The sequence below is a fragment of the Gastrolobium bilobum genome, unplaced genomic scaffold (genome assembly GCF_033153095.1).
Source record: "Gastrolobium bilobum isolate Gb01-03AN ecotype WA unplaced genomic scaffold, APGP_CSIRO_Gbil_v1 utg14679, whole genome shotgun sequence".
In the NCBI taxonomy this organism is placed as follows: Eukaryota; Viridiplantae; Streptophyta; class Magnoliopsida; order Fabales; family Fabaceae; genus Gastrolobium; species Gastrolobium bilobum.
The window spans coordinates 57472-74994 of NW_026899735.1; the positions used below are offsets into that span (position 1 = coordinate 57472).

Sequence of the window (17523 nt, forward strand, 5' to 3'; positions counted from 1 at the left end):
GAAGAGATCACTTAGTTTATTTTATAGTTTTCCTTGTATTTTTGTATAGTTTTAACTTTAGTTAAGTGACAACACTTCTTTTTCATTCTGTATCACCCACTTGAGACTCCTCACGAGCAACAACCATATTTTCCACTTTTCATTTCGTTGTAATCAAGTTATTTTCATTCAACCTTGAGATGAAGGACAATGGAGGGGGCATCCATATGCTCGTGCTGTTTCTGCAGCTCGTGTGACATGGATGCCAGCATGATGCAACAAGCCAACACATTATCATCCATGTGTTGCTTGTGGGCCTCGAATTCAAATTTCGCGAACCCATCTTCCCCTTCTTTAGGCGCAATAGGTAAAGCAGTGTCAAGGACATAAGCAACTTTTTCGGCCTGCAGAATATTTCTGACGTTCCGATACCAGTCCATAAAATTAGGACCGGTTAATTTGTTCGTATCGAGTATTGAGCGCAGTGACAGCGGATTAGTCATACTAAAAATTGAAAAATGTAAAGATAGATTAATTAATATATATTGTCGTATAATAAGAGCAAATTATTAAATAATATGCTCCTCCCATTATTTTATCTAAGTCAACGACCCTTAAACTTTGACTTAGGGTTGTTCTACTTTTAGATTTTACCTTAGTAGGATTTTAAGAGTGCGATTAATTATTTTAACCCTCGTCTGAGACCGCAAGATTAAATTAAATAATGGGTTGATCTTTATCAACAGTATCTCATACCCTCTCTTAACATTAGGTTGACAACTACTTGTCACTTAGTGGTGTATCTCATGCAACCAACCTAGCACTATTACCCTACGCACATGAGCCCGGTTGAGCCTGCAACTCATGTTCTCAGTTAAGCATTAACCAGCACCCTAAGTGTCTAACACTTCTAATACTACTCTTACTCAACGAAACAGTGGGTCCCAACTGAGTTGTGGAGCACCACTATTTAGAAGAGGTTTGAGTAATATTTGTGGTGGGAGGTAATCATGCACTTAATAATTAATTCCTTTAAGGGTTCCTTTTATTTAGGGTTTACTAAGTCTCATCAAACACATATGTATTATTATCATGCTAGTCGTAACCTATGTCAAACATCTATCGGATTACACTAGTCGTAATTGGACGTGCACGATAATACATACAAACACGATTTGTCCAATTCATGCATACTAGTCGTTTAAAAACATAAAAGCATACATTCGCGATACACTATCTCATGCATACTAGTCGTTTAAAAACATACAAGCATATAAAACAATTTTATTTGAGACGGTCATGGTGCTCATGCATTCGTCCATCTTGCTTCTTAAGCCACGGCTCCTTGTCGTCTAAACGCCACTAGCCTAATTCTCTAATTACAAAATAATTAAAGAAACTCCAAAAATATCTTTGGAGGGACAAATGAATATACAAAACTTAAAATTCAAATTTACACCTTTAATTTAAAATTAAAAAAATTTGAAATTCAAATCCGGGCACCATGACTATCCCCTTCCAATTTGCACCTGAAAAGTCAGACAACTTGCAAGCACAAAATATCAAATATTACAAAACATATTCATCCATACGTCTTAACATTTTAACAATTAAAATATCATTACAAGAATCATGATTCAAATTTTTCTTAATTTTTCTCTTAATGGCCGAATTATATAACAATTAATATAATACAAATTTTGATGACTTTTTCTCAAAGAACACAAAATTAAACCACGCATGCAGACATCACTCCTTGTATGGCCGAATCATATATGCATATATATGATAAATTTTATCACAAAAATTTCATGCTATTCTCATGGAACAATTCATAGAGAAAAATAAGAAAACAATCAAGGTACTCGAAGTACCCCTCATGGCCGAATCATCCCTTTCAAAAAGGTGTTTCTTTTCAAAACTTTCACAAAAAAAAGAAACAAAACCATGAACACATATAGATATTTGAACATAGCAATCACATTAACATGTTCATAAAATAAAAACTTTAACAATTTAAAGCATTGTAATTCAAAATCCATATGCTAAGATTCAAGCTTTAATTCTTTAAAGAACTTTTGACCGTAAAGAACAAGTTTTTACAAACAAAGTACCATCACTCGTCGATGGTAAAGCGACCGGGCTCTGATACCACTTGCAGGAAAATAGCCTTGAAGGGCGTAGGCATGTGAGGATGAAAACAAAATTTTTCAAGAGCGGAAACACACATGCAAATTAAGATACGTACTTTAGGACGTAATGATACCTTTGTTCGTGATTCAAAACTTCAAAGTGATCAATGTAAGGTTTGAAGGTTCAAACCCTCTAATGTTGATCCACACCACCCTACGTCAAGATGCAAGAACACTTCTTAAAAGCCACCAATCAAACACCACAAGGAAGGATAGCTAGGCGTCCAATAGGAGAGAAAGAGGCTTAGGTTTCAAGGTGTTTAGTTGAGTGAATTTTCAGCATGAAGACTCACAAAGTGGCACATGAAGTTCTATGAGAAGAGGCTAGGTAGTTTTCGAAAAACCCTTAAGAGAACCTAACAAAAGGATGCACTTTTGGAGATGAGAGATCAAATTGATTTGAATCAGATTTTTCTTCCAAAAATCTGACCTATGTAGCGCCCAATGGTGGAGGAATAAGTGGAGTTGTTGCAATTCAAATCTAGCCAACAACCTCCTATCATATCCTTATGAGACTAAGTCTATACCTAGTCAAAAATATGACTTAATAACCATCATATCGCCAGCCATTTGGTGCGCCAGTATTCAGCCCAAAAACAGTCCAAATACATTGAGTAGCAATTCAAATTGAACCAACTCACTCACTTATTCTCTCAACAAACCAAATCTGATTGGAGCTTATTTGGTTGACCATATGACCATCAAAGGATCACCAAATCAGCGCCCCAATCTTGCTAGAAGATGTCCAAAGATCTTCTCTTGATACTTGGGATTTGATCCATCAAGATCCCATCTTATCCTTTTGTTATGAAACAACCTTTCACAGCCAATTCAAATTCAAATTCAAACATTTAAATTCAAACGTTCAAACATTTAAATTCAAACGTTCAAACATTTAAATTCAAAATTCAAATTCAAAATTTAAATTCAAAATTTAAATATTTGATAATTAATTTAACTAATTAAATTAATTAATAATGTCTTGGACCATCCAAGCCCATTACTACTACCATGCGCCTTTCCCTTTTAGGTGGGCTTCCAAACTTCTTCTTGGGATAACAACCATTATTGGGCTCAATACCTTTAATGCTATATCATCAAGACAATAAGGTGTTAGTGTGTGACCCATTAGGCCCAACATAGCCACTGACATAAATGGGCTTGGACCCAACAAGCCCACAACCCATTTAATGACAACACAGAGCACTAGCAATGCTTTAATGCCCCAGAGCTAGTTAGGTTAATGACATGATCATCCTATTACATATATTTGGTTACTGTATGTATTTCCTTTCATCTCGGTTACCTTCCCATTAAACCTAGGGTGAGGATATGTATCAACCCTTGCAGTTTAGGGTAAGCTTTAATTCGAAATAGGGAATCTTCAATTTACTGACTCTAAAGGCAGATCGTCTCATGATCTCTTTTACTATGCATAGATTCCCGAGTCCTGTAAATGTCATCCCGATTTCTCCGGTTTACAAATAACCTAATCCCTTACAGAGATTTGACGAATTCCTTCAGCTTATCACCCTAGGCTTGTGCTCTTTTAGGACATGTCCAAAAGTATACCTATGAGTCTCCATGTTTTAGGCAGACGAGGTATACAATCAAAACATGCCTTGTAGAACACAGTCTAGGTGACAACTTATGGTCTAAGAAAAGACATACCCAAATACTAAGAGACAGCTCTAATGATACTTTTGTAAGATTTCCTCATAGAGTCTCTTTGTGGGTCTGTTCAGTGCGAGCTATACCCTTATAGGTCCACCCACAACTTCAGCTAAGACATCTCCATATCTGTAGCTCACGAGGTCTTTACCTTGTATCCGAATACAAGTAGATAAGTCGTGCTAGTCTTACCCGAGATTACTGATCCCCATTCTCAGTGTCTCTAGACTAGGAACATAAAATTATGAATAAACATCTGGTATCCTTAAATCCTCATGATCGTGATCTCATCACAGATACTCAAGAGATACCTATTTTATTCCAAGGGGTTTATCCAGTTACTCATATAATATATTAACAATAATATTGAGACAAAATATGAAACAGGATAAAGAGTGCTTATTATTTATTTGCGACAATATAAAAAGGTCCACATATATCCTAATTTAATCAAAAGATTGTCTCTAAGACATCCATATACTAACATGTTTCGTCACAATTTCCTTCAAATGCTTACTTAATTCCTTGTTTAACAAGACTTACTAATGTGGGTTATTATAGCATGTATTTGTATCTTTATATAACTTGTAACAAGACTCTTGTTTGTCAATGTTTTATTCAACGCAAATGCCATTACATAAGACCAGTGTTGTTCAGATTAAGATCTTACGTAAGATTGAGAGGGGATAAAAAGATCGTAAATCGTAATATCGACACGAATCGTAAGATCTTACCTGTGCATATAAAATATTAAAATTCGTGTGATCTCAATTTGTCTTACCTCCTCGAATTTATTCCCTCTGAACATCACATCTTTTTGCTCCGAAATTCTCGTGATTTTTTGCTAATTTCAGCCGTTAGATTTACCACGAAGTACTTATGCTCTCACCAGCTCCTATTTAGCTTTTGCTGCACAACTCCCTCGATTTCCATATCGAAAATCCACTACTCAGAATCACAAGCTCTCTTTGGATTTCAGAGATTCGGCAATCACATTGAATTTTTGTTGACTTCGACTCTTACCCAGTCTTTCTTCTCTGCCTTTGGGTTTTGATTATTGTTTTGAGTAATTGCAAGCTTTAAGCAAGATCGAGTGTATTCATAGGTCTACTTCGTACCCAATTGGGAAAAGTTGAGATTTGGTATCATATCGAGAAAATGGGTAGATTTATTAATTAAATTGTGTCTCTGCACAATAATTGTTATTTGAGTTAAATCGCAAACTCGGTGCGATCGTATGATCCCATCGATTCAACATACTACAAATGATCTTAATCATGGGAACAAGAAAAAATGTAAAATCGATCGATATTACAATTTTACACACGATCTTAATAACCTTGCTTAAGACTGTAACACCTCGTATATATCCGATAATGTTATCATGTCATCGTATTAAGCGGCGCTTAATTAAAAATGCTGAATATCTTTTTCTTTTCAATTATGATGTCATTAATCATTACCAACTTGCTTACTTAATCATTTAATAAAATATTGTCTGTATGTAAATTGCAAAGGACATCTAACTGAAATACCTCATTAAATTAACAACATAAATATGTCTCTAATCATGGAACTACAACACGTAGACCGGACAACCCTGATAGTTTATACAACTCAGTTAAACTTAAACATAACAGAAATCAAAGTGGCATGGACAATCCCCATGCTCACCCAAATAAGGCAACAAAGCCCAACAGAAGTCTCAACCACAACAACATACTAAAAGCAAGCTAAAAACATAACATCAGCAGATATATCCAGCATCCAAACATGTCAGCATATAAACAGCAATAATCATCAACTAAGCTTCGGCCTCCTGCCTCCAGAGGCATCAGCCTCCAAGTTACCTGAACCTGAAATAAGCATCCCCAAACGTGGACTGAGATCTCTAAACAAGAAATCCCAGTAAGACAAGGGGTCCTCACGGATCTTCCAACGAAGCTCACTTACATGTGCAATATAAGTTCAAAAGCAGTTTATCAACATTATTTCCAAAACAGTGCAAAATGGCAGATAATCATGCCATGTGTGTCAATGCTATAATTTACTGGCCAGAGAAATACAGGAATATGTCTATTACCCACACAGTACGCGCCCTGCCGTACCTACCCTTAGGATCGCATCCCATCGGGTGAACACCACATACATATCATAAGCATTTGCACTTAACAGCTCAAAAGCATTTCAAATATCAAAGCATATAACACAACATGCATATAACCATACCCCCATGGGATATGGTGGAACCAACAATGGCTAAACCGAGGACACGAAAGCTTACTTTGTAAGCTAACAATCCAAGCCAAGAGTCCAACCAATGCTCAAAGTCCAAACACAGCAGAATCACAATCTGATTTGGACCAGCAATCATATCAATAAACATAGCTCATAAGCATAAACATAAAGACAACGTTTCTCTTTTATGTTTTACGTCTTAAGGCTTCTCACAAAGCCACAAGCCCTTAATCCCTTGATTCTGACTTAACTTAAACATTACAGAAGTTCAACTTCCTCAAACTAGGGTCCACAAACCCCCAATAGCCTTCTGTATGAACAGTGCAGCTACTGTTCTTCGAAAACCCAGAATATCCAGATATATGTCGGGGGCATATCCGGATATCAATATCCGGATATCTCTCTACCAATATCCGGATATCCAGATCCCTATGTCTGGATATCAATATCCAGATACCATATTCGGATATTTCGCGACAGAATGCAGTTTCTGTATTTCGCGAGATATCACTCCAAAGGTTCATCTTTTAACCCACTAAATCGTTAAAGCATGCATTTTTACTCTGTTCAAGGTTCATATACAGATTACATACTTGTTTAACTCATTAACATGCCAAGAATTCACCTTTACACCAAGAAAGCTCAAGATCAAGGTTGGTGACACTTACCCAAGCTTAAAACAGAGCAACAATGGCTCTTAGAGCTCACCACACTGCCTCTACAGTTCTGACTTTCAAGGCACACGAAAATGGCACACCAAAGGTTGGTTCTTGCATAAAAGATGACTCATTGGCACTACAAATACCAAGCATAAGGTCCACACCCTCTCCAAACTCAAAGTCAGCACCCCACTCTAACACAAACTGACCCTCTAACTCAGAAACAAGGCCACCAACACCCTCCTAATGCTCACTCTCATTCACCACAAGTGTTTAGGTGGAGATTCCAAGGAAGAAATGACCTCAAGGCTCAAGATATGGAGAAGAGACAATGGAACAGTGCTCAAACTGACCAGTCACCAAAAACTCACGTAAGATAAGTGTTATGGCCTAGGGTTTAGTGCCAAAGGTAGTATATATAGTGGTTTAAGAATTAAACACACAGTATTAACATTAATTGCTACGCTTAACATTTTAATCTCAAACTCAGGATTCTGAACCTACTCAATTTTACAAGATTTATCATATTTTTCTTATATTTTTCGCAGCACCTTTCCGGTACGCGCTTTTCCATAGCCAGTATCAGTTCTGGCACCAGTTCTCATTATTTTAACTTGAAACTTGAAATCACAGTCCTACATATTATTCTAGGAATATTCATACATTTATTATAATTTTTCGGGATACTTCATCGGTACGTATTTATACCGACTAGCAGAACCGGTATCTGCACTTTTCGTCAGAAAAATGACTTTCAACATCATTACTCACTCACTACAATTATTAAAACCTCAAAATAATTATTAAGGTCAATTATGAAATTATTTCCTAATTTCACATAATTAATTAATTAAAGGCCAACAACCAAATTTGTTACTTAGATGATGTAAGGGTTGAGAATTGGGATAGTTGGGGTTTGATGCTAAAAGAGGGAATGCAACGGTGGAATGTAAGGGAATGAACAAAGCACATTTATCTTCTTCTTATATTAGTTTATTTATAAATATTTATTAAATAAGTAAAAAAGAGAAAACCAAATAGATAGTGAGGATTTAAATAGATGCATGGTGAGGATGATGTTATGTCATTTTTCTATTAGAGACTTAACTGAAGATGAATGCAAGGGTTTACTAGTATATAATTAGCATAATGTTTAAAGGAGTTAAACACACTTTTATATTTTAGTAAAAAAAAAACGCACTTTCCCAGTGCTATAAGAAAATAACTAAATATTTTATAAACGGATTGACACGAGTTTAAAGCTAATTAAATGTAATATTTTTCGTACAAGTAATTAACTACACTTTAAGTGTTAAACAATCAATTTTATAGATGAAATGATAAAATGATAAAATAACAAAAGGAAAGAATCAACATCATAAAAATTTCTATGGCATATGTACTTATCATATCAAAGTAAATTAAATATTAATTTCTTTTATTTTTCTATTCTAATCATTCAGCTAAATATTGTTACATATTAATAAAATAAAATCAATTTATATAATTGTTGAAATTTTAAATTTGTTTTTCTATTAAAATTTATAAAACTAAAAGTATGTTTAAATTAATTTTCGATCAAATTAATTGTATGCTTCTCTAATAGTAAAAAAAAAAGTCTTGATGGCACAGTTGGCACTGAATAGTCTGGATGGCACTGACAGGAAGATGTGGGATCTTTTGGGTGAAAGTGTGGTATTTGTAAAGGCTCTTTATAATACTTTTAGTGAGCTGAGAGGTGTGGGGGAAATGAATAAAAAATTTGGAAAAATATCTGGAGATGGAAAGGGCCACAGAAAGTTAAAATTTTTATGTGGAAAGTGGTTCATCATGAGTTATTAACTATGAATAAAGTTGCCCAATGGTATGGGGGGAATTATGTGTGTCCCATTTGTAACTCTGACCGTGAGTCAATGTTGCATGCTTTGAGGGACTGTTTGGAGACGAAACAACTTTGGTTAAGTCTGGTTCCCATTGATGGAAATATTGATTTTTATTAGCAAGGTTTGGATGAGTGGCTTTCAAAAAATATAATTATGGGAACTGATATTTCTTTGTTTTTCTTGACTTGCTGGAAAGTGTGGCAATGGAGAAATGAGAAGATGCATGGCACTGGTATCCCTCCTTTCAGGTCAAGAGAGGTTCTAATTCAGAAGCTTGTTCATGATGTTGAGATGGCTGTGGGGAGAGGAAATGAGCATTCAGTTGTACGCAGAAAAATGTATGTTGACATTTCTTGGCAACTTCCTTCTTCAGGATTAATTAAGGTTAACACAGATGGTGTTGCTTGTGGAGCTCCTGGCATAGCTGCTTGTGGTGAGGTTATGAGAGATTCTCAAGGGAGATGGCTGGGTGGATTTGCTTATAGACTTGGGATTTTTAGTTCTTTTAGAGCAGAGTTGTGGGGTGTGCTTCGCAGGCTAGAATTAGCTTGGAATTCTTGTCACCGTAATGTTATATTTGAAAGTGATTCAACTTGTGTTATCACTGTGCTCACCTCCCACGGTGCAGCAGCTCGTGAGAGTTAGTTGATTTCTGGATACGAGCATGGATTCAGAAAGATTGGTCGATTAGTTTCAACCACACGTTCAGGGAAGGAAATGCTTGTGCGGATTGGATGGAAAATTTTATCTTGGAGCATGATGAGGATGTGTAATATCTTTTTTGTGAAGAACCACCACCTGGCATTCACGTTATTTATCTGGCTGATCTTACTGGAGTGGGAAGACCGCGAGCTCTGGTGATCCAGTAGCTTTTGTTTCTATTTTGGTGTTCTGTCTTTGTTTTTATTTTTTGGGCTCTGGCCCTGTTGGCTATAAAAAAAAACTCACATCAAATGCGTAAGAGATATTTATACGTTGAATTTAAAATAATTAAATATTTAAATTTAAACAATTTGTGCAAAAATAATATCATATATTTATTATTATATATATTTTTCGGTATACTGACCCTAATTACCTCTTTCAGGCAAGTCGACTCTCCGATATCTCCATAAACTCTAATTCTTTGAGCCGGTTATAAAACTAATCCCTACTGCTATATACTCTGGACGTATGTAAACGTGCACGCATCCATTGTGCAACAAGGTTTAACCATTAAAAATTTTATCAAATCATTCAAAAAATGAATTTCATAAATAATAATAATAACAATATTTTGGAAGAAATTCATTAAATATTTAAAACTAATAATTCATTATCAAGTTTTTCATATGACATAAAAAATGAAAGTTGATAAATTTAAAACTTATTTAACTATATCATCACTAAAAAAATTATATTATCATGAAATGATATTTATCATATGATTTAACAATATAATATCATATCTGTTGTTAAATTTATTAAATATTATAATAACATATCATTAGATAATAATATAGAATTCATTTACTTAATAACACATCAAAATCAAATCAATAAATTCGCCATTTCCTTTTCTTTAAAAGTTAGTGATGTGTTTTTTTTAATATTTAATAGAGGGAGGTAATATTTACTTCTATTTTTCCTTACAATCTCTTGTTGGACAAGTGGCGTCAAACTCAAGAGGGGGGTGAATTGAGTTTTAAAAATATTTTCGCAAAATGCCTCACTTTCTTTCTTGAAAAAGATTTTCTTAAATTAATATGATTTATACACAAGTAAGGCTAAGAGAATATAAATCAATACAAGCAAATAATATGCAAAGCGAAAATCTAAATAAGCTCAAGTAATCAAATAATGCTAATGTAATGAGATAAAGGGTTAGAGAGATTGCAAACACTATATATCCTGGTTCGGTCACCACCACCGTGACCTACGTCCAGATTGAAGCCGCTCGTTCAACTTTCCACTAATGATCAAGCTTCAAGGGTGCTTGATAAACCACTACAACCTTCAAGACTTTTGGTTCTTGAAACACTTACACTTCCACTCACTTTCTTAGGCTATGAGCAACCTTTACACTAGGGTCTCACTACCCTCAACTCAAATAAATAGAATGAGAGTGTTTAGAAGTGGATTTGTACTCTGAAAGTACAGATTATACAAGTTGAAGCTTATGGGTATTAACCAATGACACAAGAATAGAGCTCAAAGGAGTTTTATGATCAAAATGAGAAAGAACAAGCAATGAAAGATTTTAAATCAATGAGAATGATCAAGAATGATTGCAAAATCAATGGAATAGTAAAACTTGGCTTGCTGGTTTGTAATAGATGAGTTTATATAGGTGTTGGGACGAAACTAGTCGTTACACTGCTTACTGTCTAGTAAGTATTTGAATACTTTTCGTGAAGTATTCGAATACTTCGTCTGGTATTCGAATACTTTTCTTAAGGTATTCGAATACTTTGTTCTCATCACAAGTATTTGAATACCATCAAGAAAGTATTCGAATACTTTCTTGACAGAATATCAATAATGCAATTTTATGAGTTGTAATGTATAACACCTCACGATTTTAAATCAAGTAATTAAAATATTAAGTGAGCAATCAAGTGATGGATTAGTGAAAATCCTAAAGATTTGGCCAAAATACAAAGAAAGGGCAAAACGGTAATTAGCCAACACGCAACCCTAGGAAGATAAAAATTGAGTAGAAGGTCTCATATGGTAAAAATAACCCCGGAAATGGGTTCAGAACGAAAAATTGAGTGGATAGGCAAGTTTCAGAAAAATCAGTGAATAGTGTTGCGTGTTGCACCGTAAAATGTGCCAGTGGAATTTTGAGCTCTAGGTTTCAAATATGAGTTAAAAATGGTCTAATGAGTTAGGAAATATGATTTCTTATGATATTCGATGAAATTAAGACAGTTTGGGGAAGCGTGCCAATGGCGCGCGTAATAGCTTAAAACAGTGTTTTCTCCGAACGAGTGGAGAACTCTTAATTCATCTGATCAAGCATAATTAAAGGAGAATAGTTAATGTTAAAAATTAGAGTTTCTAAATAAGTTTTGAATTTACGGACGTTTAGTGAGAGTTTGGACGCGTTTTAAATCGCGTGAGGTGGCGTGGGACCCACCCCACTTAAAATTCACTTAAAACACCTCATCAAAGTACTATTCATCACCTCCTTCACCCCTCCTTCAGCCAAAAACCGAGCCCCCTTCCTTCTTTCTCCAAGTTTTCTTTCAAATTTTCTTCCCACCTAAATCACTCAAATCCTAACCAAATTCAACAAAGTTTAACTTGAAATTTGTTGGAAATTGCCTTCTAAAGCCATTGGTGCTATCCTTGAGTCGTGAAAGTGGCTGGATTTTGAGATCCTCCCCCTCAAAGGCCGCGGCTCACTTGTGGAATTTGGTGTTCATGGAGCTTTGGAATGCTCCAATGGTGGAGTATACCTAGGAGGAGTCATTTGCCTTGCATTTGGGTAAGTTATTTCAACATTTCAATGGTTGATTGGTGAATTGTGTTTATGAACCCTAAAGAGGGATTTTATGATGTGTTGTGTTAGAGAGCTCAAATGGAAAATGTCTATTAGATGATAATGCCTTAAAATGATGTAGTAATGCTAGAAATGCAATGAAAATTTTAAGTGAAATGTGATGATTTTTAACTTAGAAAAATTGATGATCATGATTTTGGAATTGTGAATTTTGGTGTTGAGACTTGTTTGAGGATGGTGGCATGATGGTATGATGATATAATAGGATGTATGATGGTTGGAATGATTAAGGTTGTATGGAAATTCCTTGGAATGCCATAGGTTAAAATTCGATTCTTTGAGGAAAGATTGTGGAATTGATGTTGAAAAATGGTTTGGATAATGAATTGTGTAGTTATATGGTGCTTAGATGGGTTGTGTTGTGCTTGGAGAGTGTTTGAATCAATGGAGAAAAATGAATTGTGTTAGAAACCTAAATGAGCCCAGAATGAAATATTTCGCAAAACGATGCGTAAATGTCGAAAAACGGAAAAACGACGATTGAACTAGCCTCTAAACAACCTAAGGGAGTGTTATAAAATGAGAAAGCAAATTTAGGAAAATAAATCTCAAATTTGCACCTACATGGCCGAACCTCCAAGGGGAAAAGGGGTGATTTGGCGATTTTCGCGTTTTGATGTAATTCGACGCGAAAATGACGAACCGGCACTTGAACCGGCCTATTGACAACCTAATGAGACGTAACAAAATGAGAAAGAAAATTTAGAAAAATAAATCTCACATTTACACTACAATGGCCGAACCATCAAGGGAGGATGGGGAGGATGTTTGTGTTTTTGCGTTTTGATACTATTTGACGAGTACTGATGGATGTACGTTATTGTATAGGTTGCCGTACGTCGACCTGAATCCCGAATCTTGAATCAGTGAATTGCCCTTGGTCCGGGACCAAGTGGATTGAGGTAAGAAATTGGTTCATTACATGTGTAATTATAAATTAACATGTATGGGTTGAACTGAGAGTGATTGGGAATGTCCTCTGTGTAGGCATTCCGCTGTGTACCGAGTTGAGGGATAAGCTGCTGCGGAGCTTGTGGAAACACGAATTAAGGTAACCTCTTGGTACTGGGGCTTGTTCCCCTTTTCTGTTCCACCTTGCCAGTTGATGGCAACGGTAGGAAGTGTGTATGAATAGTATAGAACACATGAGCATGCATGCATTATTGCTATGGGTACTTATGTACCGAGTCTCTGGCCAGTAGACAGTTTTATTAGCCTTCGGGCATTTTCGGACTTCCGCTGGATAGGTCTCCAGGAGGGAGTTCCAGTTGACTGCGGTCATGGTGTGTGATCCGGGTAGGAGCACACTAGGAATGTCTTTGGCGTTTTGGTTGGTTTGGGCATCATGGTTGTGGTTTCTGTGAACACACCTTGGATGATACCCATAGGCTTATATATGCCGAGGGCGTACGTGGAATTGGGGTTACCATCCCGTATCGTCGTATTTTGTTTTCTTTATATTCCCCATTCTCTAAATCCCTTGCTATATCCCGTTTTCAAAGTGGTTGTTGTATTCTATTGATATGCATCGAAGTGAACCATTGGGTGGAGTTTTCTCCAGAACCTCTTGGTTACTGAGATATATTCGTATATCTCACCCCGTCTCGGGGCATTTATTTCAGGAGGTAGCAGTGGAGCAGGAGCCTCGGGCAAGAGGCCCGCAGAGTGAGCGATGGAGCGTTTCTTATTTTGCATTTTGTTGGCCGTGTGGCCTAGGCTAGACTTAGTGTAACAGCCCGTTACGTACCGGTATTGTTAACATTAATTATGATATTAAGCGCAGTTACAATCACAGCAGTTCATTTAAAAAAACGAGAATAAATTTTTTCCGACTATTACGCGAGCATTTAAATCATAAAAAGGCGTAATAATTAAAAGCTGTGACCGTAACCGTAACTCTTGCGGAAGACTTATTTCAACTATTTTTATAACTTACATCATTTATTATGAGTTACTAAGGAGTTCCCATAAACTCACTTAGCCTATTTCCAACTTTACATTTTTACCAATTCGAACATGTTTCACTCTAAATTTTTCTGCGACCAAACCGATCGCAACCAACCCTTCTTCTCAGATTATATTTTTGTATTACTTAATTCCCTTTTTAACAAGCTATCATACGCTCAATTCGGAGCTCATTTGCTCCGGTTATCGCCGTTTGAAGTTGGATAAGCAATTAGCCCAAACAACCCCAAAAACAGCTCCAAACCACTCACATTACTCGAATTACTGCACTCAATCCGCTCAACCATTTGCTCTCAAATTTTTATCCCACAAACTAGACATCTAAAACTTCATTTTGATATATCACACGCTTAATTTGGCGGAGAAACGAAGCGGGAATTAATTTCCCAAATCCGGTCCAGAATCTGCCTCAGGTGCAGGGGCACATGGGCAGTCCGTGTTTCTCTATTTTTTTCAGGCCGAAGATCAACCCATAATTTCCTTAAATTTTGACACAAGGTAGAGGACATCTTAACCTTCAAAATGGCGTATGGCAAGTCCCTAGGGGACTTCTATGGAGGGAGATATGCTCTCCCGAAGTTCGCCTAAAATCTGCCAATTCTACAGAAAATTCGCCAGAGTTTCCTTTGTTTTTCCAATAATCCCAAATTTGTAAAAGATCATTTAAACCTCAAATGTACCTAATAAACACATGATAATACAGTAATAATCCAATGGGTGGCACACACAAGGACCAACAACGCCTTGGGGCACTTACAACCCAATCCAGTTTATAGTTATTAAACATAGAGTCCATATTAATCATTCTTAAGTAGTTGCAATCACTAACACTTTTTTCATGCATATTTCCATCATACATATTATCATAACCTAAAATAGGCCTAAGGCCCTTCCATCATAATTAGACATGCATCAATACTATTACAATATGGCTTTACAAATTACAACTTGAAACTAAAACTTCAAATTACATTCTTCTAAAATTTCAACTTAATTTAAAAGACAACATAACCAAATACATCACTACTAGACTTAGGCAAAATGGCATGAACAAGATGCTAATGAAGCTACTAATAAATACAAATGACATGTTCATGCCCTAAGTCTAGCCTAGGCCACACGGCCAACAAAATGCAAAATATGAAGCGCTCCAGCGCTCACTCTGCGGGCCTCTTGCCCGAGGCTCCTGCTCCACTGCTACCTCCTGAAATAAATGCCCCGAGACGGGGTGAGATATACGAATATATCTCAGTAACCAAGAGGTTCTGGAGAAAACTCCACCCAATGGTTCACTTCGATGCATATCAATAGAATACAACAACCACTTTGAAAACGGGGTATAGCAAGGGATTTAGAGAATGGGGAATATAAAGAAAACAAAATACGACGATACGGGATGGTAACCCCAATTCCACGTACGCCCTCGGCATATATAAGCCTATGGGTATCATCCAAGGTGTGTTCACAGAAACCACAACCATGATGCCCAAACCAACCAAAACGCCAAAGACATTCCTAGTGTGCTCCTACCCGGATCACACACCATGACCGCAGTCAACTGGAACTCCCTCCTGGAGACCTATCCAGCGGAAGTCCGAAAATGCCCGAAGGCTAATAAAACTGTCTACTGGCCAGAGACTCGGTACCGCAGTACTCATAGCAATAATGCATGCATGCTCATGTGTTCTATACTATTCATACACACTTCCTACCGTTGCCATCAACTGGCAAGGTGGAACAGAAAAGGGGAACAAGCCCCAGTACCAAGAGGTTACCTTAATTCGTGTTTCCACAAGCTCCGTAGCAGCTTATCCCTCAACTCGGTACACAGCGGAATGCCTACACAGAGGACATTCCCAATCACTCTCAGTTCAACCCATACATGTTAATTTATAATTACACATGCAATGAACCAATTTCTTACCTCAATCCACTTGGTCCCGGACCAAGGGCAATTTACTGATTCAAGATTCGGGATTCAGGTCGATGTACGGCAACCTATACAATAACGTACATCCATCAGTACTCGTCAAATAGTATCAAAACGCAAAAACACAAAAATCCTCCCCATCTTCCCTTGATGGTTCGGCCATTGTAGTGTAAATGTGAGATTTATTTTTCTAAATTTTCTTTCTCATTTTAGTACCCATCCTTGGGTTGCCATAAGGCCATTTCAACTGTCGTTTCGCCGTTTTATGTCTTTTAAGCATCGTTTCGCTAAATATTTCGCTCTAGGTTCATTTATGCCAACTAAACCACTTATTATTTTTCCATTGATTCTAACACTTGCCAATCACAACACAACCCATCTAAGCACTATATAACTACACAAATCATCATCCAAATCATTTTTCATCATCAATTCACTCATTTTTCCTCAAAGGTTCGAATCTTGCCCTATGACATTCCAAAGAATTTCCATTCAATTTTAATCACTCCAACCTTCACACAACCTATCATATCATCATACCATCATGCCACAATTCATCAAACAAGTCTCAACACCAAAATTCACAAGTCCAAAATCATGATCATCAAATTTTTCTAAGTTAAATTCATCAATTTTCACCAATAAATTTCATCGCATTTCTAGCTTTAATACATCATTCTAACACATTATCATCTAATACACATTTTCAAATTGAGCTCTCTAACGTCACTATTCATCATATCAAAGTTTAGGTTTTCAAAATCAAATCATCACCATCAACCATTTAAAATGCAAGAACACTCACCCAAATGGAAGGTACAAGGCTCCTCCTAACTATACTCCACCATTGGAGCACTTGGAAGCTCCAAGAACACAAAATTCCTCACCAAAACCGCAGCTGTAAATGGCCAAGATCTCCTCACACACGCGATTTCAAGGCTCAAGAGTGGTACCAATGTGTTTAGGAGGTGTTTTCCAACAAGTTTCAAGACAAAAATCGTTGGATTCGGTGGAGATTTGACCAAGTTATGGAAGAAAGAAAGCTTGAGCAATTCTTGGCCATGGAGGGGCTGCTGCACGCGGGAGAGAAGAGAGGGAGGAGAGAGAAAGTGTGAAAAAAAAGGTGAGTTTGACTCACTTAAGTCACAGGCGGGTCCCACACGCGTTTTAACTTTAATCAATCACCTAATTTCAACCACAAATTCATGACCTACATATTTTTCTTGTTCATGTCATATTTTTGTTTCCCAAAAATACTGATAAAATTTTCACGCTTATCGGTACAATTATACCGCAGTATTTTTACACCGGAAAATCACTATTCATCAATTTTTCCCAAAATGACTCAATTCCATCAAATTTCATCAAAATCATATTTCCTAACTCAAAAAAACATTTACAACTCATATTTGAAACCTAGAGCTCAAAACTCAATCGGCACGTTTTACGGTGCAATCGT

The 17523-nt window shown here is 36.5% G+C and overlaps 1 long non-coding RNA gene across 1 annotated transcript; it reads right to left on the reverse strand.

Annotated features, from left to right (window-relative positions):
- Positions 1–15200: 15200 nt before the first annotated feature.
- Positions 15201–17133, reverse strand: LOC133293160 (uncharacterized). The gene is made up of 4 exons (XR_009749020.1): positions 16870–17133; positions 16059–16132; positions 15910–15973; positions 15201–15338 (listed from the first exon to the last, which is right to left on the reverse strand). It is a non-coding gene; the product is annotated as an uncharacterized LOC133293160 (long non-coding RNA).
- Between the last annotated feature and the right edge of the window lie 390 nt (positions 17134–17523).